At 34.1% G+C, this 24,071-nt stretch overlaps 1 protein-coding gene and 1 pseudogene across 1 annotated transcript in view; both read left to right on the top strand.

Annotated features, from left to right (window-relative positions):
- Positions 1-24,071, top strand: part of MAGI2 (membrane associated guanylate kinase, WW and PDZ domain containing 2) — a 1,847,576-nt gene that overhangs the window by 1,155,961 nt on the left and 667,544 nt on the right. The gene's annotated exons all lie outside the window — the stretch shown is intronic.
- Positions 19,174-20,790, top strand: LOC141493564 (ATP synthase F(1) complex catalytic subunit beta, mitochondrial-like; annotated as a pseudogene).

The raw sequence follows: 24,071 nt of genomic DNA, 5'->3' as shown, positions 1-24,071 counted from the left end.
TTCTTTTTTCTTTATCTTTCTTCCTCCCTCCTTCTGTCAAAGAAGGAAAAAAGGAAGAAGCAAGCAAGGAGGGAAGGAAGGCAGGAAAGAAGGAAGGAAGGAAAGATGCAAGGGAAGAAGAAAGGAAGAAAGGAAGAAAAAGGAAGAAGGAAGGCAGGAAAGAAAGAAAAAATAAAGGAAGGAAGGAAGGAAGGAAGGAAGGAAGGAAGGAAGGAAGGAAGGAAGGAAGGAAGGAAGGAAGGAAGGAAGGAAGGAAGGAAGGAAGGAAGGAAGGAAGGAAAAAATTTTAACAAATAAACATAGTCAAAAAAATACCAAAGATGCAAATAGAGACACGGATATGTCCTGACCAGACGTTGATCAAAGACAGATATGACTCCATCTTCAAAGACTTTGAAAAAATAAAGTCTAAGGAAAATTAGAAGATATTTTGAAAAGAAAGAAAGGAAATTGCCATGGATCATAAATGAAGTAAAGACATCTGAAATGATTTGACTGAACTGGAAATTATTTGGATGCATATATTCTTTTTTTTTTCAAAACAATGGGGTTAAGTGACTTGCCCAAGGACACACAGCTAGGTGATTATTAAGGGTCTGATATTGAGGCTTGATTTGAATTCAGGTACTCCTGACTACAGGGCCAGTGATCTATCCACCGTGCCACCTAACTGCCCCGCACACATATATTATTATTATTCATATCCATCCATATTGGATATAAATGAGAAAAACAGGAAACAAATAACAACTGAATTCTAAAAAATGACATAGTCCTATAAAATTATCATCACTCCCTGGATGAGTTAGGAGTTCAATAAAATTAAATGATAGTAAAGAGGAAGACTTTTTTTATGTGTGTTTATATTTTTTAATTTATTTTCATCCATATACACATGTGTATTTTTAAGTTAAAAAATTTCCCTCCACCCTACCTTCCCACCCCTCTCCCCTCAACAGTGAGCAGTCAGGTGAGCATTGCACATACATATTTTGATAAAAATGCTTACAGATTTGTTATTTTTGGTATGACAAATTAGGATTAAGGGAAATAAATGCTTAAAAGATAATTTTTATACAATGTTCATCAGATTCTGAAAGATTTGTGTATGTGTATTTTTTGTTTTGTTTTGTTTTGTTTTGTTTTTCTTCCTCTGGATGGGGTTAACATATGCATAGCCAGTCTAATAGAGTTGTCCTAGCTCTCTGAACTACTGAGCGAAGCTGTTTCCATCAAGGTTGTTCATTAAACAATGTTGTTAATGTGTACATTGTTCTCTTGGTTCTACTCCCTTTTCTCAGCATCAGATCCTATAAGTCATTCCATGCTTCTCTGTAGTCTTAGCATTTATGGTTTCTTATAGAATGTAGTATTCTATAGTACTCATGTACGATAATTTGTTCAGCCATTCCCCAATTGATGGGCATCCCCTCAATTTCCAATACTTTGCCACTTCAAAAAGGACTGCAATGAATATTTTGGAACATATAGAACTTTTCTCTTTATAATTTCTTCTGGATATAGACTTAGAATTAGTATTGCTGGATCAAAGAGTATGAATAGTTTTATTGCTCTTTGGGCATATTTCCAAATTGCTCTCCCAAAAGGTTGAATCCATTCACAACTCCACCAGCAATGTATCAATGTCCCAATCCTTCCACAACCTCTCCAGCATTGATCATTTTCCCTTTTCCTCATCTTGGCCAATCTGATAGGAGAGATAATACTTCATTGTTTTAATTTGCATTTCTCTAATAAATAATGATTTGGATTATTTTTTTCATATAATTATATATAACTTTTCTGATTTTTTACAATTTTTTTTCTGAATATAGGACTAGAATTGGAATTGCTGAGTCAAAGGGTATGAATAGTTGTATTGCTCTCTGGGTATAGTTCCGTATTGCTCTCCAGAATGGTTGGATCAATTCACAATTCCACCAACAATGCATTAATGTCCCAATCCTCTCACAGCCTCTTCAACAATGATCATTTTGCCTTTTTTTTTCCTCATCGTGGCTAATCTAATAGGTGCGAGGTGATACCTCATGATTGTTTTTAATATGCATTTCCCTAATCAATAATGATTTGGAGCATTTTTATATAATTATATATAAGCTTTAATTTCTTCATTTGAAGACTGTCTATTCATATACTTTGACCATTGTGACCTTAAAAGTTTGAGGCAATTCTCTCTATATTTTAGAAACAAGACCTTTATCAGAACTCCTAGTTGTGAAGATTATTTACCAGGTTTCTGCTTCCCTTCTAATTTGGCAACATTGATTTTATTAGTACAAAGACTATTCAAATTTAATATAGTCAAAATCATTCCTTTTGTTCTAATTCTAGTTTGGTCATAAACTTTTCCTATTTCCATAGATCTGATAAAGTATTTCTTGCTCTATTACTTTATCAATGATGTCACTCTTTATGTCTAAATTCTGTACCCATTTTGATTTTATTTTGAAATAGTGTGTGAGATGTGGATCTGTGCCTCATTCTTGCCATACTGTTTTCCAGTTTTCCCAATTTTTGTCAAATAGTGAGTTTTTAGCTGATGTCTTTGGGTTTTTCAAATAGTAGGTTGCTGTTGTATTTACTGCAATTTCTTTTGAACCTATCATAATCCCCAATTCATTACTCTATTTCCCTACCAGTACCAGGAAGTTTTCATGCCTGCCACCTTACAGTATAGTATGAGATCTGGTAGAGCTAGACCACCTTCCTTTACATTTTTTTCCCATCAGATCCCCTGCTATTCTTGCTCTTTTGTTGCTCCAGATGAATTTTGTTATTATTTTTTCTAACTCAGTAAAGTTAGATTTGGTAGTTTGATTGGTATGACACTGAATAAGCAATTTAGCTTGGGTAGAATTGTCATTTTTATTATATTAGTTCGACCTAATCATGAGCATTTGATATTTTTCCAATTATTGAGATCTGACTTTATTTGGGTAAGAAGTGCTTTATAATTGTGTTCATATAGTTTCTGGGTTTGTCTTGGGAGGCAGATTCCCAAGTATTTAATATTGCCTATAGTTATTTTAAATGAAATTTCTTTTTCTTTATCTTGCTATTAGACTTTGTTATTCTTAAATAGAAATGCTGATGATTCATGTGGGTTTATTTTATAGCCTGCTACTTTGTTGAATTTGTTAATTGTTTCAAGGAGGTTTCTAGATGATTTTCTTGGATTCTCCAAGTATACCATCTTATCATATGCAAAGAGTGAAAGTTGGGCTTCCTCACTGCCAATTCTGATTCCTTCAATTTCTTTTTCTTCTCTTATTGCTGCAACTATCATTTCTATTACTATATTGTATAGTGATAGTGATCATGGGCATCTTTGTTTCACCCCGATTTTATTGTAAATGCTCTGAGTTTATTCCCATCACATATAATATTTGTTGATGCTTTTAGATAGATGCTACTTATTTTTTTAAGGAAAATTCCATTTATTACTAAACTTTCTAGTGTTTTTATTTTTGGTAAGGCAATGGGGGGGGGGGTAAGTGACTTGTCCAAAATCAAACAGCTAAGTAATTATTTTGTGTCTGAGGTCACATTTGAACTCAGGACCAGTGCTTTATCTATTGAACCACCTAGCTGCCCTCTTCCTAGTGTTTTAATAGGAATGGATGTTGTATTTTATCAAAGGCTTTTCCAGTATCTATTGAGATAATCATATGATTTCTGTTTGTTTTACTATTGAAATGTTTAATTATGTTGAGTGTTTTCCTAATGTTGAGCCATCTGTGCCTACCTGGTATAAATCCTACCTTATCATGATGTATTATTCTAGTAATAATTTACTGTAGTCTCATTGCTAAAATTTTATTTTAAGAGATTTTGCATCAATATTCATTAGGGAGATTGGTCTATAATTTTCTTTGTCTGATTTGGTTCTTCCAGGTTTAGGGATCAGCAACCATGTTGGTATCATAAAAATAGTTTGGCAGAACTCATTCCTCACATATTTATTTAAATAATTTGTGTAGCGTAGGAATTAATTGTCCCTTAAATGTTTGGTAGAATTGACTTGTAAATATATATGGACCTGGAGACATTTTTCTTAGGGAGTTTATTAATGTTTTATTTAATTTCTTTTTTTTCTGAAATTTTGTTATTTAAATAATTTATTTCCTTTTCTGTTAAACTGGGTACTTTGTATTTTTGTAAATATTTATTCATTTCATTCAAGTTATCCAATTTACTGGCATACGATTTGGCAAAGTAGCTCTAGATTATATCTTTTATTTTCCTCTTCATTAGTTCAAGCTTTTCATTTTTGATACTAGTGATGTGGTTATCTTCTTTCTTTTTTTTAATCAGATAAACCAAAGGTTTGTCTATTCTATTGACTTTTTCACAAAACCAGCTCTTATTTATGAGATCAATGGTTTTCTTGCTTTCACATTATTAAAGTTCTGCTATCTATGTCTCCTTATAATTCATTTAGTTTTTCCTCTAGGAATTTGGATGCTATACCATTAAGTGCATACATGTTTAGTCATGCTATAGCTTTATTACCAATGATGTCTTTAAGAAGATGGAGTTTCCTTACTTATCCCTTTAAATGATATTTGTTTTTGCTTTCACTTTATCTGAGATTAGGGACACTACCCTTGATTTTTTTACTTCAGCTGAGACATAATAGGTTTTGCTCTAACCTTTTTACCTTTACTCTGTGTGTATCTCTCTTCTTCAAATGTGCTTCTTGTAAACAACATATTGTAGGATTCTTATTTTTAATCCATTCTGCTATCTGCTTTTTTATGGGACAGTTTATCCTATTTACATTTACAGTTAAGATTACTAATTCTGTATTACCCTCCATGCTATATTTCTCCATTTATATTTTTCCCTTTCCTTCAATGGCAATTCTATTTGAAAAATGCAAAGATCTTTTCATACTCTTAAAAAGGGAAAAAATTTAGAGCAAGCAGAGATTTGGTAGCCAATTGCCAGTAGTGTTTCCAATTAAATACAAAATCATATGCAATTCCTCTTGCTTCTTTATTTATTGGTGCATATAATTCTAACTCAGGAACCACCATACTCAGTAGGTAATAGGTAGCATCCTACTTGAATTGTAAGCATAATCTCCAAGTGAACTTGAAAATGTCTAAGGTGTTATTTAGAGAAAGCTAATCTGAATTTCATAGACCTTCCAAAATCTATAGATATAATAACTAAAATAGTATTTTCTTCAATCTCTAAAATTTATTATTTTCTTCAGTCATTTGAAAACACTATTCTGAATAAGAGGCCATAGACTTTGCTAAACCTTCAAAGAGTTCATGACAAGATTAAGACCTCATGTTCTGAAGTTTCTTCAACCATTGTTTTCTATGATTCCTTGTCTAGAAAGATGTTATTATCTGATGCAAGTTGAAAATCAATTGGGGTTATGTTAAAGACCTGGAGGTCAATAGAAATTTGTAGTTCAGAATACACCAGAAATAAAAAAGGAAAATCAGAAAGGAAAAAGAGAAAAATAGGATTACAGGATTATAGATTAAGAACCAGAAAAATTCTGGTTCTTAAAGGGATCATTTATTAGAAATCCATCATTTAACTGAAAAAAAAATTGAGACTTAGTAAAGTTAAGTGACTTGTGTATACAATAAATTGTGGATCTGGCATTTGAACATTGGTTTTGGAGAAAAAAATCCAGAAACTTTCCCATTATAAAACATACGGACTTTTCCTTTACTTTGGGAAGTGAAATCCAACAATTGAGAATTCAGAAAGTCCAGTTGCCCAAAATTATAGAGGCAATTAAATTAATTCCATAAGATCTTGGCCTCCTGTAATATTTATTCCCCCTAAATAGTTAAAATAAAAAAACTCAGTATTTAAATTTTTAAAGGTAGCATAAGTATTTATAACTGGTTAAGGAAAAGATTCAGAAATCAGATCTATCAGACTCTAAAAATATTCACAGTAGAATAGAAAGTGCATTCTTTAAGAGCCAAAGGGAAAGACAAAGCTAGATTAAGCATTGATTTGAGAGCTACTAAAATTAATGGGAAAGCTATCCAATTGTACCACGAGGTTTATATTTCTTTTAAACATTCTCTAACTTGAGTATCATATAGCTAGATAAAGCATTTTATTTTTTACCAGAAGTTGAGCTACTTATTTTATTATATTCTATTGTATTAAATTATATTTATATATTTACTCTATTACAATTAATCATTAGTTTAAGTATAATATTGCCCTAACAGCTAATATTCATAAATGAATATTTTCATGAATTGAAATTTTAGAATCAAATGTAGTAATTTAAAAAAGCATATGAAGTTTCTCGTTTCTTTAAATCTCAGTGCTTATAATTCTAACTCAAGAATCACTATTCTTGATAGTACATAGCATCCTACTTGAATTATAAGCATAATCTCTAAACACAAATTAAAATAGCAAAACAAAAAATATTTCCTTGTTTTGAAAACCCAATATAGTGGAAATAATAGTAAGTATGTATGGAAAATGAAATTTAATTCTCCTCAGTTTTATATGGTAAACATGTGCACAGAAATGTGTGCTTTTACATGCCATAGAATTAATTTAAACAAAATGTGTCCAGTAATGATCATCATACCTAAGATTATATATTAAAAGCTACAAGAGGAGTTCTAATAATTTCTAAGATTAAATAGACTGTAATCATCATGAGAAGCAGCTACATGACACAATTGATAGAATACCAGACCTGCAGCCATGAAGATTCATTTCCCTGAGATAGAATCTGATCTCAGACATTCATTAGCCGGGTAGCCCTGGACAAGCCACATAACTCTGTTTGCCTCAGTTTCCTCATCTGTAAAATGCACTGGAGAAGCAAATAGTAAAGCACTTCAGTATCTTTGCCAAGAAATCCTTAAATGGCATCATGAAGAGTCAGGCATGAATGAAAAATGACTGAACAACAACAACAAAGCTCCATAAGAGCAGGGACTATCTTACAATCTTACATGTATCTGATCTAGTGTGTATATATATATATATGTACACACTCAAAGTATTTGTTGGATGATAGCACCTCTTCTTTGAACGTATGACATGCTACACTATTTCCCAAATCAAGCATTATAAAACATTTGCGAAACTGTGGCTATATATATAAAATCTACTAGGGATTATTGTATGGAAGTAATTAAGCTTACCTTATGACAATGTTTACTCATAGAATCTTTACTACTTTAAAATGAAAGTATCAATGTGGAACAGTGGATAGAGCACTGGTCCTGGAGTCAGGAGGACCTGAGTTCAAATCTGACCTCAGACACTTAATAATTACCTAGCTGGCCTTGGGTAAACCACTTAACCCTATTGCCTTGCCAAAAAAAAAAAAACTAAGAAAATGAAAGTATCAAGTCCCAAGGGCCATCATTGCTGATTTTCAGACTAAATAACTTGTTAGCATAGAAAAATTAATATATTTTAGATTTCCTTTGGGATATGATGAGTACAATCATTAAAACAACACAGCAATAACAAAACATTCCCAGTATATTCTGCTTAATCTTGTAACAGCTAAATTTAATTTAAAGTATTATATATCAATAAGACTTTCACACAGTTTGAAAATCAGTCTGAATATTTAATTTTTGAAACTGTTTCAAGTTTAGAGCAATACAAAAACAATAGTGGTTGCCTTCCAACATCATTGTCTTATTTTAACAATTTGCTACTTGCTAATGACCCAGGTTTATTACAAAATCTTCTGGGATTTCTCAGACAGCTACCAGCTACTTGAAGTTTCACCTGTAAGAGTGAGATTTTTTTTAACTACCACTTGCTTATAACATATCCATTTTTCTGATCTCCAAGTCCATTTATTCAATATTACTTAGTATGGACACCTATTATGCTGTTAGATAAGCATTGGAGGAATACAAGGGTGATATAAGATTGATTCCTAGTCTCTGAAGATTTTCAGTATGTTTAGGGAAGATTAAACATGTCATACCCATAAACTCATTAACACTCTACTTCTAAATGAGTTTAGGAATATAACTTTATTTTGTATGAACAGATGATTTTTATACCTGTTTTCATATGCTTTGCCATGTAAGGTAATGAAGAAGTTAGAATTGTTCTGTTGCTTTGGGGTGTACAATAAAATCAACAATTTGGATTCCTTTTGCTTCATCAAATGGACCTTCTGAACCCTCATTTTCTTAGTTTCAATGTCCCTTTGTCTTAATTTCATTTATAGAAAGAAGCTTAGATTGATATAATGAGTTTCTCTTGTATTTTGTCTTCTCTATGTCACTATACAATTCTGTTATTTATTAATATAGTGTTTATGGAAAGCTAAAAGTTCTGATTCTCAGATCCTCATGCCTCATGCTAATAATAAAACTACAAAATCAAAAGGGAAGTACCAAGAGTGAAGGCCAAAATATACATGTGTGCATACATGTTTTATACATATATACATGTGTGTGCACATTAATGAAGGGTCCTGTGTTCCCCTTTGTTTCACACACACACACACACACACACACACACACACACACACACACACACACACACACACACACACACCACTCTGAGATAGCCCAGTGAAACAGCGGATAGAGCAAGCACTAAAACTGAAGTCAGGAATACTTGAGTTCAATTCTTGACTTAGATACTTCTTTGACCCTAGATATGTCCTTTAATTTCCAGCTGCCTTAGTTTCATCACCCATGAAATGAAGAAAATAATAATGCCTGCCTCCCAGACTTGTGAGATTAAAATGAGGAAAGAGTTTGGCAAACCTTAAAGCACAACATAAAAGCTAAATTTTATTATATATATATACATAAATTTTACCCATTACACATACAAATATTCATTCACAAAAAAAGACTCATATACATATAGATGCACATAGAGTATGGGTTGGTGCCAGTTAATGCTGACTTGTGAGACTCTCATTTTACATTTGAAGTATAAGCTTTTACATCTCAGAAACTGACAAATGGCACAAATCAGGGTTTGATTTTTCTTGTATTGATTGTCCAGATTTAAGAAAATCATGAAGAGGATATTAAATATGTAGATTAAAATTTATAATATAAGAATACACTTTTTCAGAGACAATTGTTACATAGTTACTAGTATCCCCTGCAAATACACACACATATATTTGTTTCATTGCCAAGGACAAAGAATTCATTACTAATAGTAACCTTCATGGTGACAATAGTCTGTGAACTTAGACTAGATCCTCGAGAGCTAACAGAGACTTTTGCTGAGACCAGTTTGGAAATCTTTCTAGCATAGTAGAATCTCTCTATATAATTTTAACTCAATTATACTTCTAACAATTGCGTGCCTAAAGGAGGTCAAGGACAATGTGCAAGTTTCATGAGTACAAAAATATTCAGAGGCACTTTTTGTAGCACAATAGCAGTGGAAGGAAAGTGAGTAATATATAAATGTAATGGAATATTATTATACCATAAGAAATGTAAAAGAATGTTGTTGCACTATAATAAAAAATAATTTTGAATAATTCAAGGTAATTTAGGAAGACTTTTATGGTTTAATACAAAATAAAACAATCAATCAAGAGAACTCAAAATCACTTTCTGTTGCTTTTTTTTTAAACAACAGCTTCTGCTTTTGTTATGTTTTTGATTTTGAAAGGGACTGATATAACTGCAGAGAACTTCAATACACAATTTGACATGTTTGGGGTTTTTTTTGTTTTTTTAAATGTGACATTTAATCTATTTATTTATTTATTGTGCCAGAGCTTTAAAATAGTTTTAAAGAACCCAGAGTCACCTCTATGGCACTTTTGACTTTGTATTCAATTGAGAACTATTGTAAATGTTTTTAGAATTCATTGTAGAAGTAACTCTAGTTTCTTGAAATATACTGTATGTTAAGTTGGTTGTGTTTGTCTTCTGTAAAACAATGACAGTTGTCAAGAAGTATAGTCAGAAATAAATTTGCTTATTTGTAATATAGATATCTGATGAAAGGAAGAACCCAAATAGTTTATCCTTAGAAACTGAGAATTTCTAGTCACTGAAATAGGTCTTAAAAAAATCATAGTTTAGGGGAAGCTAGGTGGTGGTGTGGATTTAACACCAGCCTGATTCAAGAGGACCTGAGTTCAAATCCGGTCTCAGAAACATAATGATTGCCTAGCTGTGTGACCTTGGGCAAGTCACTTAACCCTGCTGCCTTGCAAAAAAAAACTAAAAAAAACCCATAGTTTTATAGACTTAGGGTTGGACATGACTTCAAGGATCACTAAGTTCATCTATCATTTTACAGGCATGATAACTGAGACCTAGAGAGGTTAAGTGAATTATTCAAGGTCATTTAGCTACTAAAAGTGTTAGAGAAGATTTGAACTTAGTTCCAACTCCCAGTGCAGCACTCTAGTCACTCTATTACCAAATTCAGCAGTTAATTAAGAAGCTATCACTGTAATATGAATATTATCACTTTTTGAAAGTATAATAAATTTTTATTTAAACTCCTCTGGAGTGATAAACATCACACAGAGTAAGAACTTGATAAATATTTGATAGTTTTAATTAAATCTGATTCTACAGACATATGGTGATATAATTGTGGTATATGTATACTTATATAATGCATTATATAATAGTTATGTATGATTGTAGATTATGTATATGAGTAGTAGTTGAGTACATCACTTTCTAATATTTGAAAAAGATGGCATAATATAATAAAAAGAGCATCATATTTAATTCAAAAAACCTGTTTAAATCCTAGCTATGCCCAATTAACAAGCTATGTAATTCAAGCACATAATAGACAAATCAACAACCTCCCTGCATTTGCATCTTCTTATATCTACAATGGGAATAATAATGCTTTTGTTAAATGCTTCACAGGATTGGGAAAATGTTTTGTAAAGTGATATACAAATGTGAGTCATTAGACAGTACACCTAAATGGGCATGGCAAGATTATAAACCATGCTATTAAGAGGAAGTCAAAAATGCTGCCAGTCTGTCTCAGAGCATCCTTTTGGCAATTTGCCTCATGCAAATATACACAGGAATATATATACAGGAAACGTGTGTGTGTGTGTGTGTGTGTGTGTATACACATACACACACACACACACAACCAGGAATACTCCTAAAAATCCTGATGAAATATACTCTAGAGGTTTATCTGGATAGCCTTAAGCTTAAGAAACAGTTTTCTGGAGAAGAACCAGATTATCCAGATAAATGCAATGCTCTTACAGAGGTTTCAGAACATTACCCAACTCTGAGAATGATATTATCTTCACACATGGAGCAGTGCTGCCAATTCTATCACAAAACTTTTGCAAGCTCTGATCTGAAGTGACCATTTATCAAGGGATGAAGGTGATGAGATGTCCCTCTTCACCTTATGGTTTAACCTCTGTCCAAGACTATTCACTTTAATCCCTAGAGTAATTGTGGGTACTGTGACATGGATGCCTATCTATTAGGAATTCTGCTGAAACCCTCAGCTGATTTCGTAGTAGCTTTAGAACATCTATCTATAGGTAGTAACTTTTAGTCACTACCAATCTGGGTCTACTTTGAATCAATGACCTATAGTGAAAAGCTCCATATTCCATTACTTGTCCCTAGAAGTACCAAGTGCCCTAGGCAAAATTATTTGTAATTCATGAATCTCAGTACCTTGCCTCTAGCACTGTTTTCAGATTTTTCCTTGTAACTTTTGCCACTCAAAGCATAGTTTCTCGTGACATGAATGTAGTCAGTATTAGAAATATTCAGTGAAGGCTTTGAGTTCACCTAAACAATATTTCTTGTGACTGACAGAAAGCCTAGAAAAGTATCCATTCAACTGAAGATAAATCAAACCCTGATGTTTTTTGCTCTGACAATATTATTTAAAATGCATATTCCTTAGGTTAAATTGCATGTCCTCATTAGCCTCACAGTCAAATGGCCCCTGGACACCGACATATATGCATGAATGAACATGTATACAAACAACAGAGGCTGGTCATATCTGTTGCTTTCATTAGGGTAATTTACTCTTCCTGAGGAAGTGCCCCCCCACTAAAGCAGATTAGTAGCCAAGTATTCATGAAGGTGAAGGCTTAGAGGATTTGATTTATGTTAGGGCCATGCAGTCAGTGTGTTAGAGTTGGAACTTGAATTCAGGTCTTCCTCACATTGAGGTCATTAATCATGCCTCTAGTTCTCACACTTATATGTTGCTATGCAAGAGAAAGACAATATATACCAGTAGTTGAAGTCATGACAGTCTACCAGACTTTTCCCTAATTCTGCCTATTAACAAGACACTTAGCCTCTCGAGGCAATTTGCTAAGACCATAAGATATAGAGGAGTTGCTGATCTATATTACCATGGAAGTTTCCACATTGGAAGTTCTCCAAACCGATAAAATAGCTCCAGACCATATTAAAGTCATGTGATAACTCCAGATTAGAAGACTGCCTATGGAATTGCATTTAAGACATCTCTGTCTCTAGAGGAACAGAAACTGAAAATGTTTCCATCTTTTTCTGTTATTTGTTCTATGTTTTTCTGTTTTCTGCTATACTCCATAATGTTGTCTTATAATTTTGGTCCTGTGGAGTAAATGTCTTAATTAACAAGAATTTGCCCTTTCAAACAGAGGAGAAAGAGCCTGATCCAAATGGCCTCATAAAAAGGAAATTGCTGAATGAAGTCATTACTCTAATTAACATTTATGCCTCCAAAGTTAACAGTATACCTTTTTAAAAAATTATGCCTGATACAATTCTACTTAAATCATTCAGGAGTAGTTTGTAGCCTGAGTGCTGATTTTAATTGTCCTTTCAATACCAATTTAGAGAGATCTACTAATAGGGTCGTATTATTAGTCAGATGCCACCAGTAATCGAAAGAAAGTCACTGCAGAGTTAGGTCGAATAGATGTTAGGAGTTGTGAACAGCAAACTATCAAGAGCTATTCATTCAGGTAGTGTACTCATCTATTCATGATTTCTGCTGCTGTCTAAATTCATAAGAGGAATTGCCGACACACTAGATGCTATGTGATGCTGGATTAGGTTTTACCTTCTCAAGAAGAGCTCATTAAAGATCTGTATGTAGTGTAGGAATCACATGTCATTACAACCAACTCCAAAGATCTGTCCCTGTTCCTTCCTTAGAGTGTCACTGACTCAAACAATGCCAGAAAATGGTCATCTATTTATGTTTGAGAATTTTTTTAATAGACTAAATATTATATGAGGCAGTTAGGTGCTATGTCTGAAATCAAGGAAGACTCATCTTCCTGAGTTCAAATCTGGTCTCAGATACTTATTAACTGTGCAACTTTGGGTAAGTGACAACTCTGTTTCCTCAGTTCTTCATCTGTAAAATAAACTGGAATTAGAAGTGGCAAACCACTCTATTATCTGTGTCAAGGAAATTCCACATGGGGTCACAAAGAGTCAGGCATAACTGCAAGACTGAATAACAAAATATCTTAAACAAAAAAAAAAAGTGCAATTGAAAGGTCTCACTCTTGTATTTCAATTAATCTGGCTTCTTATAAATTCCAGTGATAATCCTACCTTCTGGAAAAAGCCTTTCTTAGCTCCTCTTAATTTCAGATTGATTTCTCTATTAATTATTTCCTATTCATTTATATATAATTTTCTCTGTATATATTTGTTTGTCTGTTGTTTCCTCTATTTGACTGTAATTGGATTTGGAATTTTGGAATATCTTGTCCTAAAGACAAGAACTGACCTTTGCTTTTTTTTTTATCCCCATCATTTAGCATAGTATCTGTCACTTAATAAATGTTAATTTATTGGTTGATTGGTTTATTGCTATGGTTAAAAAATGTCAATATTGTTAAAAGCAGGAATTTGTTCTGGTAAATGTTTAATAACTGATTCTCCAGGGGGGAAAAATGTATACAAAACACTTTATTAACATTTTTACCATCACACTCTTTATGTCTAGACTATGAAGAAAATAGCAAGATAAGCCATGTTTTGTAACACTTTTTGATGTCCAAAGTATATATGCTTATATTAAAACCAATCAGTTAGTTCTTATGAACTGGTACTCCAGCACATCTCTGGATGGCTATACTATCCTTTGCTCCAATTATTTTTATTCAGTCATCCAAATCCTAAACTAAATTATTTGGAACAAGTAAATAGAAAGTTTTATTTGAATCAATCAACTTTTCTACTGGATGGATCTATCACTCCACATTCAGGCATATGTCAAAATAAAATCTCAAATGATAGAGAAATTTTCAAAAAGCTTTATTTTTTTTAAATTACTTGATTAGTCATTTTCAGTCATGTTCATTTCCATTTGGGATTGTCTTGGCAAAGTTACTGAAGTAGTTTGCCATTCCTTCTCCAGCTAATTTTACAGATAAGGAAATTGAGGTAAACAGGATTGAGTCTTTCCCAGATACTGTCTGAGACAAGATCTGAAGTTAAATGAATCTTTCTGACTACAAGCAGTCATTCTGTCTACTATACCACCTGACTATATCTAAATCATTACTGCTCCTTCCCCAAAAATGAATGAATTGAAGAAAAAATTCATTATTAACTCCTTACCATATGCAAAGTATTGTTCTAAGGACAGAGGAGACAAATAGAAATGATCATCCATGGTCTAAAAGACCCCATATTTTAACAAAGGAAATCAATAAATGTAAAATGGAAACAGGGTTGATGGCAAGACCCTCTGGTCTTTAAGGAATAATAGCAATGCAACTGCTATGGTCTGGTACTTTATAGAATTAAACATCATGTTTTGGGTTTTTTTTTTTTATAATATGGGTGTGAAAGTTTATGTTAGGTTGTATAACAAAAAATTTTGGAATATCATTCAGATTTAAAAGATAATTATAAGGGGTGGCTAGGTGGCTCAGTGGATAGAGCAACGGTCCTGGAGTCAGGAATACCTGAGTTCAAATCCGGCCTCAGACACTTAATAATTACCTAGCTGTGTGGCCTTGGGCAAGACACTTAACGCCATTTGCCTTGCAAAAAAAAAAAAACTAAAAAAAAAATTATACAAATTTTAAACTTTAGTATTAAAGCTAGAAGATTGGATTAGAAATGAAGAATGAGAGACATTTAGTTCCTATATGAAGCAGCTGAAAACTTTCTGGAGTTAAATCAGTTTCCTCTTTCTTGGCTATATTCATTAAATAGTGAATAACTATTGAAGGAAAAATTAAGCAAGTGCTTTTTATCCAGGGACCTATTCCTACAATAAGAAATATTTAATCAAACTGATTCTACAGACCTCTACATTTTGTCTTATTGGGGAGACACTTTATCACAACCTCCTACAGAGTTAGCTGCATCCAAGCATATGCCCAATTTTATGAGCAATGTAATGCTGAGAAAAATCACCTAAATTTTCTTAGATTGTATCTCCTCTTTTGTAATAGCTATAATATATACAGGTAGAATATAGAATGGAAAGAAAAGCTAAAATCCATAAAGAAGCAAAATGTAATGACTATTATACATAATGTCCCCAAAGACTCAGTACCATTTTGAAGTATTTCCATTTTTTATTCTTTTCATTATTCTTTCTTCCTCCCCACCCCCATTGTCTTTCTTGTATATCTTAAGCTTGCCAGTGGAAGGAACAAATTTTATTTAATGTCAAGATTGTCTCACTGGACATTACTGAATGCTACTAGTGTTAAAGGAAAAAGTTGTTGGGTCAAATGGAACCTTAAAATTTGAAAATTATTGTTGCTTTGCATATTTTCAAAAATATACACATGGACACTTTGGGGAGACAGCTGAATATTAATAGTGGAAAGTATACTGGGTCTAAAAGTCAAGAAGATACATCTTCTCAAATTCAAATCTGGCTTCAGACACGTGCTGGATGACCTTAGGCAAGTTACTTAAACCTATTTGCCTCAGTTTCATTATTCATAAAATGAGCTGGAGAAGGCAATGACAAACCACTCCAGTATCTTTGACAAAAAAAAAAAAAAGCTCCAAATGGAGTTGCAGAGAGTGAGACACGACCAAAAACAACTGATTAGTAACACAGGCTCTTTTTTTAAAGTAGCAGGAGAAAAATAGCATATGGCCACTGTCTACTGACTAGAGAGCTGGAAGGAAAATAAGTTCGAGTAAAATCTCTCTGCATTATACATGAAGAAAATGAGGTCCAGAAAGATTAACATGCTAAAGATTATGCAAATATTGCTAGTCATGGCAATACCAACCTTACAATCACCCAGGTTTAGAGAGAATGTCATCCTCAGCTCCTCACTCTCCCTCAGTTCACAGTTGTCAATTGATCATTTCTTTCTCACACTATCTCCTGTTTATGTCCCCTTTTCTCCTAATTTAAGCTTTCATCATTTCTCTCCTGGACTATTTCAATAATATCCTAACTGATCTCCCCATCTCTAAAGTATTTCCACTCCAAATCTTTCCTTAATACATTTTTTTTCTTTTTAAACACATAACTCAAATCCTACCTTCTAAATGAGGACTTTTCCATTCCTCTCAGTATTTTTCCCTCTTTAGTGTTTTATTTTTCCTATGATTGTTTTCCACATACTGTGTATATATATATATATATATATATATATGTGTGTGTGTGTGTGTGTGTGTGTGTGTGTATATATATATATATATATATATATATATATATATATGTCATAAGTACATTTATTATTTATATGTCAACTTGTCCATTGCTGTGTATGGTCTTTGACACCAAGGACTGTTTTCCCTTTTTCATTATATTTTTAATGATAGTATATAGAGCCTGGCACATAATAAACACTTAATAAATTCTTACTGATTGATCAATAGTGGCAATGACAAGATGACAAACAGTCTCTTGATTGTCCTCCCAGCACTCTACCAGGTCCCTATTTTGAAAAATGGATAAGAAGTTGATCATGCATATTTAGCATCATTTTTGTTTAGTATTCTTACCATTTTATCTAGTTTCTGAGCTTTGGAAGCTAGTTTTTTTTTTGGCAGACTTCTCTAGTCATAAACTAAAAATCAAATTAGGATTAATCAAGCATTTCCCTGGGTGCCATGCTTGCAAATCAGAGACAAAAGGAACTGTGCTCAGTCTCCTAATTTCCTAGTAATTTTACTGTCTCAGTTAATGGTACCTTAGGGAGAAAGAAGTTATATAGCATACCATAAATGTTAGGCTAGAAAAATAATATTGTCCTGGAAAGGTTTAGTTTCCCTTATCAATTATTGAATAAGTAAATTTAAATCAGGGTAGCTATATATGAATAATTTGTTGGGCATTGCACAGATGCTTAATTTTAAATTGGCCACAATTTCATTTCCACTTTTGTCAACTTTACATATAAAGGGACTCTCTGATTAATGCTAAACACATCAGCACTTACTTTTAAACAATGGCAATTTAAAAAGAGAATATTATGAACTAGTAAAATTTAACAAGGCATAAGGCTTGATTGATTAGTAACTGACATTTTTGTTGTTACTTTTTTTCTAGAAAATTATCTCAGCACCATTTTAGTTCAAATCTTTTGAGTTCTCATAGGAAGCACTTGCTCCTCTTCTGTTTAATCCTTAAACTGTTTAACTCCTTAGACTTTCCTCAGCATTTAAATTAAATTAAAAAGTTCTACCTAACACATGATCAGTTATTTATAAAGTCTCATTAGACAGATATATTGCTTTCTTGCTCTTCTTTTACTTATAATATTTTTTGTTGCTGCCTCCAATATAATATTATGAACCTCTGTCCATAATTCCCTTTGGAAGGGATATTAATTAGGTCGGGCCTATATGGTCTGCTAGTTCCCCCTAATTTCTTAAATTTAAGTCTGTACAATAAGAAGCTCATGATCTGAGTCACAGTCAATTCCAAGTCATTTTTAAACTGATGGTATAGACTAAGAGCTTCTTCACCTTTGGCTGCAAAGTAAACAATCAATCTGATTTCTATATTGACTATCTGATTTTGTACATGTGTAGAGATGATTGTTGAAAAAGACCAAACTCAATTATCTGTAATTACAATTATCTGTTTTTACAATTATCTTTTGGTTTCCTACTTCAGCATTCCAATCTTCCATGATGAATGTGACATTGGGTTTTTTGGTGTGGTTTCTAGAAGATATTGTTGGTCTTAATAGAATTATTCAACTTTGACATGTTCTGAATCAGCAACATAGATTTGCATTTCTGTGATGGGTATATGGTTTGTCTTGGATTCAAAAAGATATCCTTCATTATTTTGGAGATCATATTCCGGTATTGCTTTTCTCACCATTCTATTGATTGTGAGGGCTACCTCATTTCTTCTAAAAGATTCTTGCCTGTAGTAGTGTATATAATGATGACCTTAATTAAATTTACCCATTCCGGGGGGAGGGAAGGAAGATTAGGGGAAAAATTGTAAAACTCAAAATAAAGAAAATCTTTAAAAAAATTTAAAAAATAAAAAAAAATAAATTTACCCATTTGAGTTTCCTAATACCAAAAATGTTATTATTTAATCTTTCCATTGCCTGTTGACCATATCCAGCTTGATTCATATATCTTACATTCTACATACCCATGCAATATTAATCTTTACAAGTATCAGATTTTCCTTTCATCACCAGACATATCAAAAGACAAAAAATAATAGTGACCTAGCAGAGATAAGAGAGATTAAAATGAGATGACAAAATATATAGAACTAAGCAAGAAAGATCTTAATATCAGTCTTACCACAATGATCTGGTAGCCCTCTAGAACCAGATATAGAGGAGAAGGTGAAAGACTGACATGCTAGCATTCACTGGATTATGGAAAAAAATGAGTTGGTTCCAGAAAAAAAAAAATCTACTTTTACCTTATTGACTAAACGATGGCAACTCCACAAAAAGACTGGAGTATTATATCTTCTTACTTGTCTCCTAAGGAACTTGTATAAGGACCAAGAAGCAATAGTAAAATTTAAACATGGAAGAAATGATTGGTTAAATATTGGAAATGGAGTATAACAAGGTCATATCATATGACACCTTATTTTTTTAATTTATATTCAGAGTATATCATGCATAACACCATGTTTTAAGGTTGCCAGGAGAAATAGCAACAATCTCATGCAAGCAATTGATATCATTTCAATGTCAAGAAGTGAAGGATTATGATTAGTCTCTCCCTGGACTACGCTATGTTGGGGCTGTTTGGCCGCGCTGCCGTTGCCTCGGCCTCAGGTGCCAGCCCGGACTATGTGGCCCAGACCACCCCGGCCAGCAAGAGCGGCGCCGCCGCCCAGGGCTGCATCGTGGCTGTCACCAGGGCTGTGGTGGATCCTCAACGCCCTGCAAGGGCAGGACCGGGAAACCAGGCTGGTGCTGGAGGTCGCCCAGCATCTGGGTGAGAGCGCAGTCCGGACCCTTACTATGATGGTACTGAAGGGTTGGTGAGAGGGCAGAAGGTCTTGGATTCTGGTGCCCCTATCAAAATCCGTGTGGGGCCCGAGACACTAGGAAGAATTATGAATGTGATTGGAGAGCCCATTGATGAAGGGGGTCCAATCAAAACCAATTTGCTGTATTCATGTTGAGGCTCCTGAGTTTATAGAGATGAGTGTGGAGCAAGAAATCCTGGTTACTGGCATCAAAGTTGTGGATCTTTTGGCCCCATATGCCAAGGGTGGCAAAATTGGTCTGTTTGGTGGTGCTGGTGTGGGAAAGACTGTATTGATTATGGAGTTAATCAACAATGTTGCTAAGGCCCATGGTGGTTATTCTATGTTTGCTGGTGTTGGTGAATGAACCCAAGAAGGCAATGACTTGTACCATGAGATGATTGAGTCTGGTGTCATTAATCTGAAGGATACCACTTCCAAGGTAGCGCTGGTATATGGTCATATGAATGAACTACCTGGTGCTCAGGCCCAGGTAGCTTTAACTGGCCTCACTGTTGCTGAATATTCAGAGAGCAAGAAGGTCAAGATGTACTGCTTTTCATTGATAATATCTTCCAATTCACTCAGGCTGGCTCAGAGGTGTCTGCTTTGCTAGGCAGAATCCCCTCTGCTGTGGGATACCAGCCTACCTTGGCCACTGATATGGGTACCATGCAGGAAAGAATTACCACAATTAAGAAGGGTTCTATCACTTCTGTGCAAGCCATCTATGTGCCTGCTGATAACTTGACTGACCCTGCTCTGGCCACTACCCTTGCCCACTTGGATGCTACCACTGTGTTGTCTCGGGCTATTGCTGAGCTGGGCATTTACCCTGCAGTGGATCCTTTGTATTCCACCTCTCAGATCATGGACCCCAACATTGTTGGCAATGAGTACTATGATGTTGCCGAGGTATGCAAAAGATTCTGCAGGATTATAAGTCCCTCCAGGACATCATTGCTATCCTTGCTATGGATGAATTGTCAGAAGACAAGTTGACAGTATCCCAGGCCAGGAAAATCCAACGTTTCTTGTCTCAGCCATTCCAGGTTGCTGAGGTATTCACAGGACATATGGGGAAGTTGGTACCCCTGAAAGAAACCATTCAGGGATTCCAGCAGATCTTGGCAGATCAGTATGACCATCTCCCAGAACAGGCCTTCTACATGGTAAGACCCATTGAAGAAGCAGTGACAAAAGCTGAAAAACTGGCTGAAGAGCACTCATGAGAAGTCACTTCTTCTGCCACAAATCCTAAAATTTCAGTTGTCTGAACAAACTACACAAGAACTTTCATTGGAAAAGCTATGTACTCTGAAGAATATTTAAACTTTTGAATAAAATGTACATCTTACAACTCAAAAAAAAAAAGAAGTGAAGGATTAAGAAATCTCTTAATGAAGGTGAAAAACAGAGATTGTAAAGCTGATTTGAAGTTCAACTCAGAAAATTAATATTATGGAAACTACCCCAATCCCTTCCTGACAATAGAGGAAGAAGAAATGGAAGCAGTGTCATATTTTTTATTCTTGTTCTCAAAGTTGCTGCAGACAATGACTATAGCCATGTAATTAAAAGATGCTTGCTCCTTAGAAGGAACTAGGGCAAATCTGAACAGAATGCTAAAAAAGATATACCCTTGTCATAAAAGGTCCATAAGGGCTAACCTATATTTTTTTTTCTTGTAGCAAACATATTGCTGTTAAAGTTGATCCATAAGGAAAGCTTAGAATTGAAGTATTTATGTTTTTGGATTGGGGATTGAAGAAGCCTTTTGAGAGTCCCTTGAACAATGAGAAGCTCAATTCAGTCAATATTTAAAGAAATTGACTCAGACTATTGCCTGGAATGTCAAAAACTGAAGCTGAATGTTTGGGAAGTCAGAATTCATTGGAAAAGAACCTTATATTGGGGGAGAAATGAAGGGAAAATGAAAGAATAACATTGCAGAAGATGAACTGATAGTGGCATAGAAGCAATGATTATGATCCTGAACAAATTTTTGGAGCCAGTGAAGTACAGAAGATTCTAGCATAGAAAGGTCCATGAAGAGTCAGACATGACTGAATGATCAGTGAAAATAGAGATTAAAAATCATACTACTTCACAGGGTGGCTTTAAAAATCAAACATGTTAATATATAAATATATAGCATTATAAACATTAATGTGATTTATATATATGTGTACATAGATAATCAAACACATATATGTTGCCTGTTATTATTGTAGTTATCATTATTATTATCATCATCATCATTATCATTCTTTTGCAAATAATTTCCCTACTAAACTGTCACAGTCTGAAAAACATTTCTCATATTTCCTCCTTAGACTAATGTGTTGATAAGGCCTATTCAAAGATATTTTTTCATTAAGTCATTATGAGGAACTCAACTCTTAACTCATTAATTCATTCTGATTGACATATACATTATACTGGTGGAAGGGGAGTCTGGAAAGTTTCATGAGATGTTGTCCAGGAGGGCAGTTCTGAGTTGGTTTGTTCTTGTCCAGAATTATCAAAGAAAATCAAAATGACATCACTATGTTAGAAACAAGTTATAATGTGTCCAGCTGTAGCTGATCTGACCAATATAAGCTCAGAATGCTCTACCAGAGGATGGGTACAAAATGTTCATGTGAGCATCTGGGGTAGGTAATAATATAAACATACTTATCTCATTTTTCCTTTGAGCTGCTTCACTTCTGCCGTGCTCACATTGCATGGCACCCTCCCTAATGAGGGCATACCATGTTGAGTGGTCTTATGCCAATGTCTTCTATGCTGTATAATCAATTCCAAAATTCTTAATAGAACTTAAGAATTTCCCTATATCATTTCTTCTGATCGCTTCTGTGAGCACTTACCCTGTGTGAGTTTTCAATAAAATAGTCTTTTTGGCAAGCATATGCTTGGCATTTGAACAATGGGCCAGCCCATTGTAATTGCACTCTCTGTAGTAGTGTTTGAATGCTTGCCAGTTTAACTTGAGAAAGGATCTAAGTGTCCGGTATCTTCTCCTGCCAGGTGATCTACAGATCTTCCCAAGACAATTTAAATGGAAACAATTCAATTTCCTGGCATGTCACTAGTAGACTGTCCCAAGTTTCACAAACTTACCACAATGAGGTCAGCACTATGACTCTATAGACCTTCAGTTTGATAGTCAGCCTAATGCTTCTTCTCCCCCATGCTGTCTTTCAAAGCCTCCCAAACCATGAAATAGTTGTAGCAATGCATATGTCAACCTCATAAACAACATATGCCTCCCTGCAAACTACACTTCCAAAGAAAATGAACTTATTCATTGTATACACATTTCTCCATTTGCTGCAAACCAGTGGTTCTACATATCCATGGGGTGGTGCTGTCTAATGGAGAACCTATGCTTTTTCCATGTTGTTAGGTCAAAATTAGCACAAGCAGCAGAGAATTGATCTATACTTTGTTACTTTTGAGGTTACACTGAACAAATTAAATTACTATGAGGTACCCCCCCTCATACCTATCAGATTGGCTAAGATGATTTATGGAAAATTATGGAAAATGATTTCTATTGGAGAGGTTGTGGGAAAATTGGGATATTACTACACAACAGAAGGAGCTGTGAAAGGGATCCAGCCATTCTGGAGAACAATATGGAACTATGCCCAAAGGGCATTAAAACTGATCATACCCTTTGACCTAACAATACCAATACAAGCCATTAATCCAAAAAAGAATCTTAAAAATGGGAAAAATCTCACATTTTCAAAAATATTTTAGCAGCTCTTTTTTGTAGTGGCAATTGAAAACTGACAGGATGTCCATCAATTGGGGAATGGCTGGACAAGTTATGGTATACGAATGTTATGGAGTACTATTGTTTGATAAGAAATCATGAAAGGTCAGACTTTAGAGAAGCATGGAGTGATATTGAGTGATGAGAGCAGAATCAAGAGAAAGTAGTATGCATTAGCAACATTGTGAGATCATCAACTTTGATGGAAACATCTCCTCTGAGCAGCTGATGAAGTACAACCCTGAGAGACCGTGATGGATAATGCTATCCACATGCAAGGGAAAAAAAAAAATATGTGGTATCTGAATGCATGATATATTCATTTTTGTAAAACATCTATCATGTTTTTCCTTCCTTTCTCATGTTGTTTTCCTCCTTTCCACTTAGTTCTTTCTGCTTTCATAAACTGACTAACATGTAAATATGCTAAACACAAATGTACATGTACAACTTTTACCAAACTGTTAATCACCATGGGGAAGAGGGGAAGAAAGGGAGTATGTTAGAAAAATTGAGATTCATATATTTTTTAGAAAGATTTTATTTATTTTGAATTTTACAAGTTTTCCCCTATTCTGCTTCCCTCCCCCCACCCCCTCAGAAGGTAGTCTGTTAGTCTTTACATTGTTTGCATGGTATACATTGATCCAAGTTGAGTGTGATGAGAGAGAATTCATATCCTTAAGAAAGAAAAATAAAGTATAAGAAATAGCAAAATTACATAATGAGATAATGTTAGTTTGTTTCTGAAATTGAAGGTAATTGTCTTTGGTCTTTGTTCAAACGCCACACTTCTTTATCTGGATACAGATGGTATTCTCACTGATGGAATGAGCAAGCCCATCAAAATTGAACATCACCCCCATGTTGC

Source organism: Macrotis lagotis, chromosome 7 (assembly GCF_037893015.1).
Source record: "Macrotis lagotis isolate mMagLag1 chromosome 7, bilby.v1.9.chrom.fasta, whole genome shotgun sequence".
In the NCBI taxonomy this organism is placed as follows: Eukaryota; Metazoa; Chordata; class Mammalia; order Peramelemorphia; family Peramelidae; genus Macrotis; species Macrotis lagotis.
This window is presented reverse-complemented; position numbering and strand designations above follow the sequence as displayed.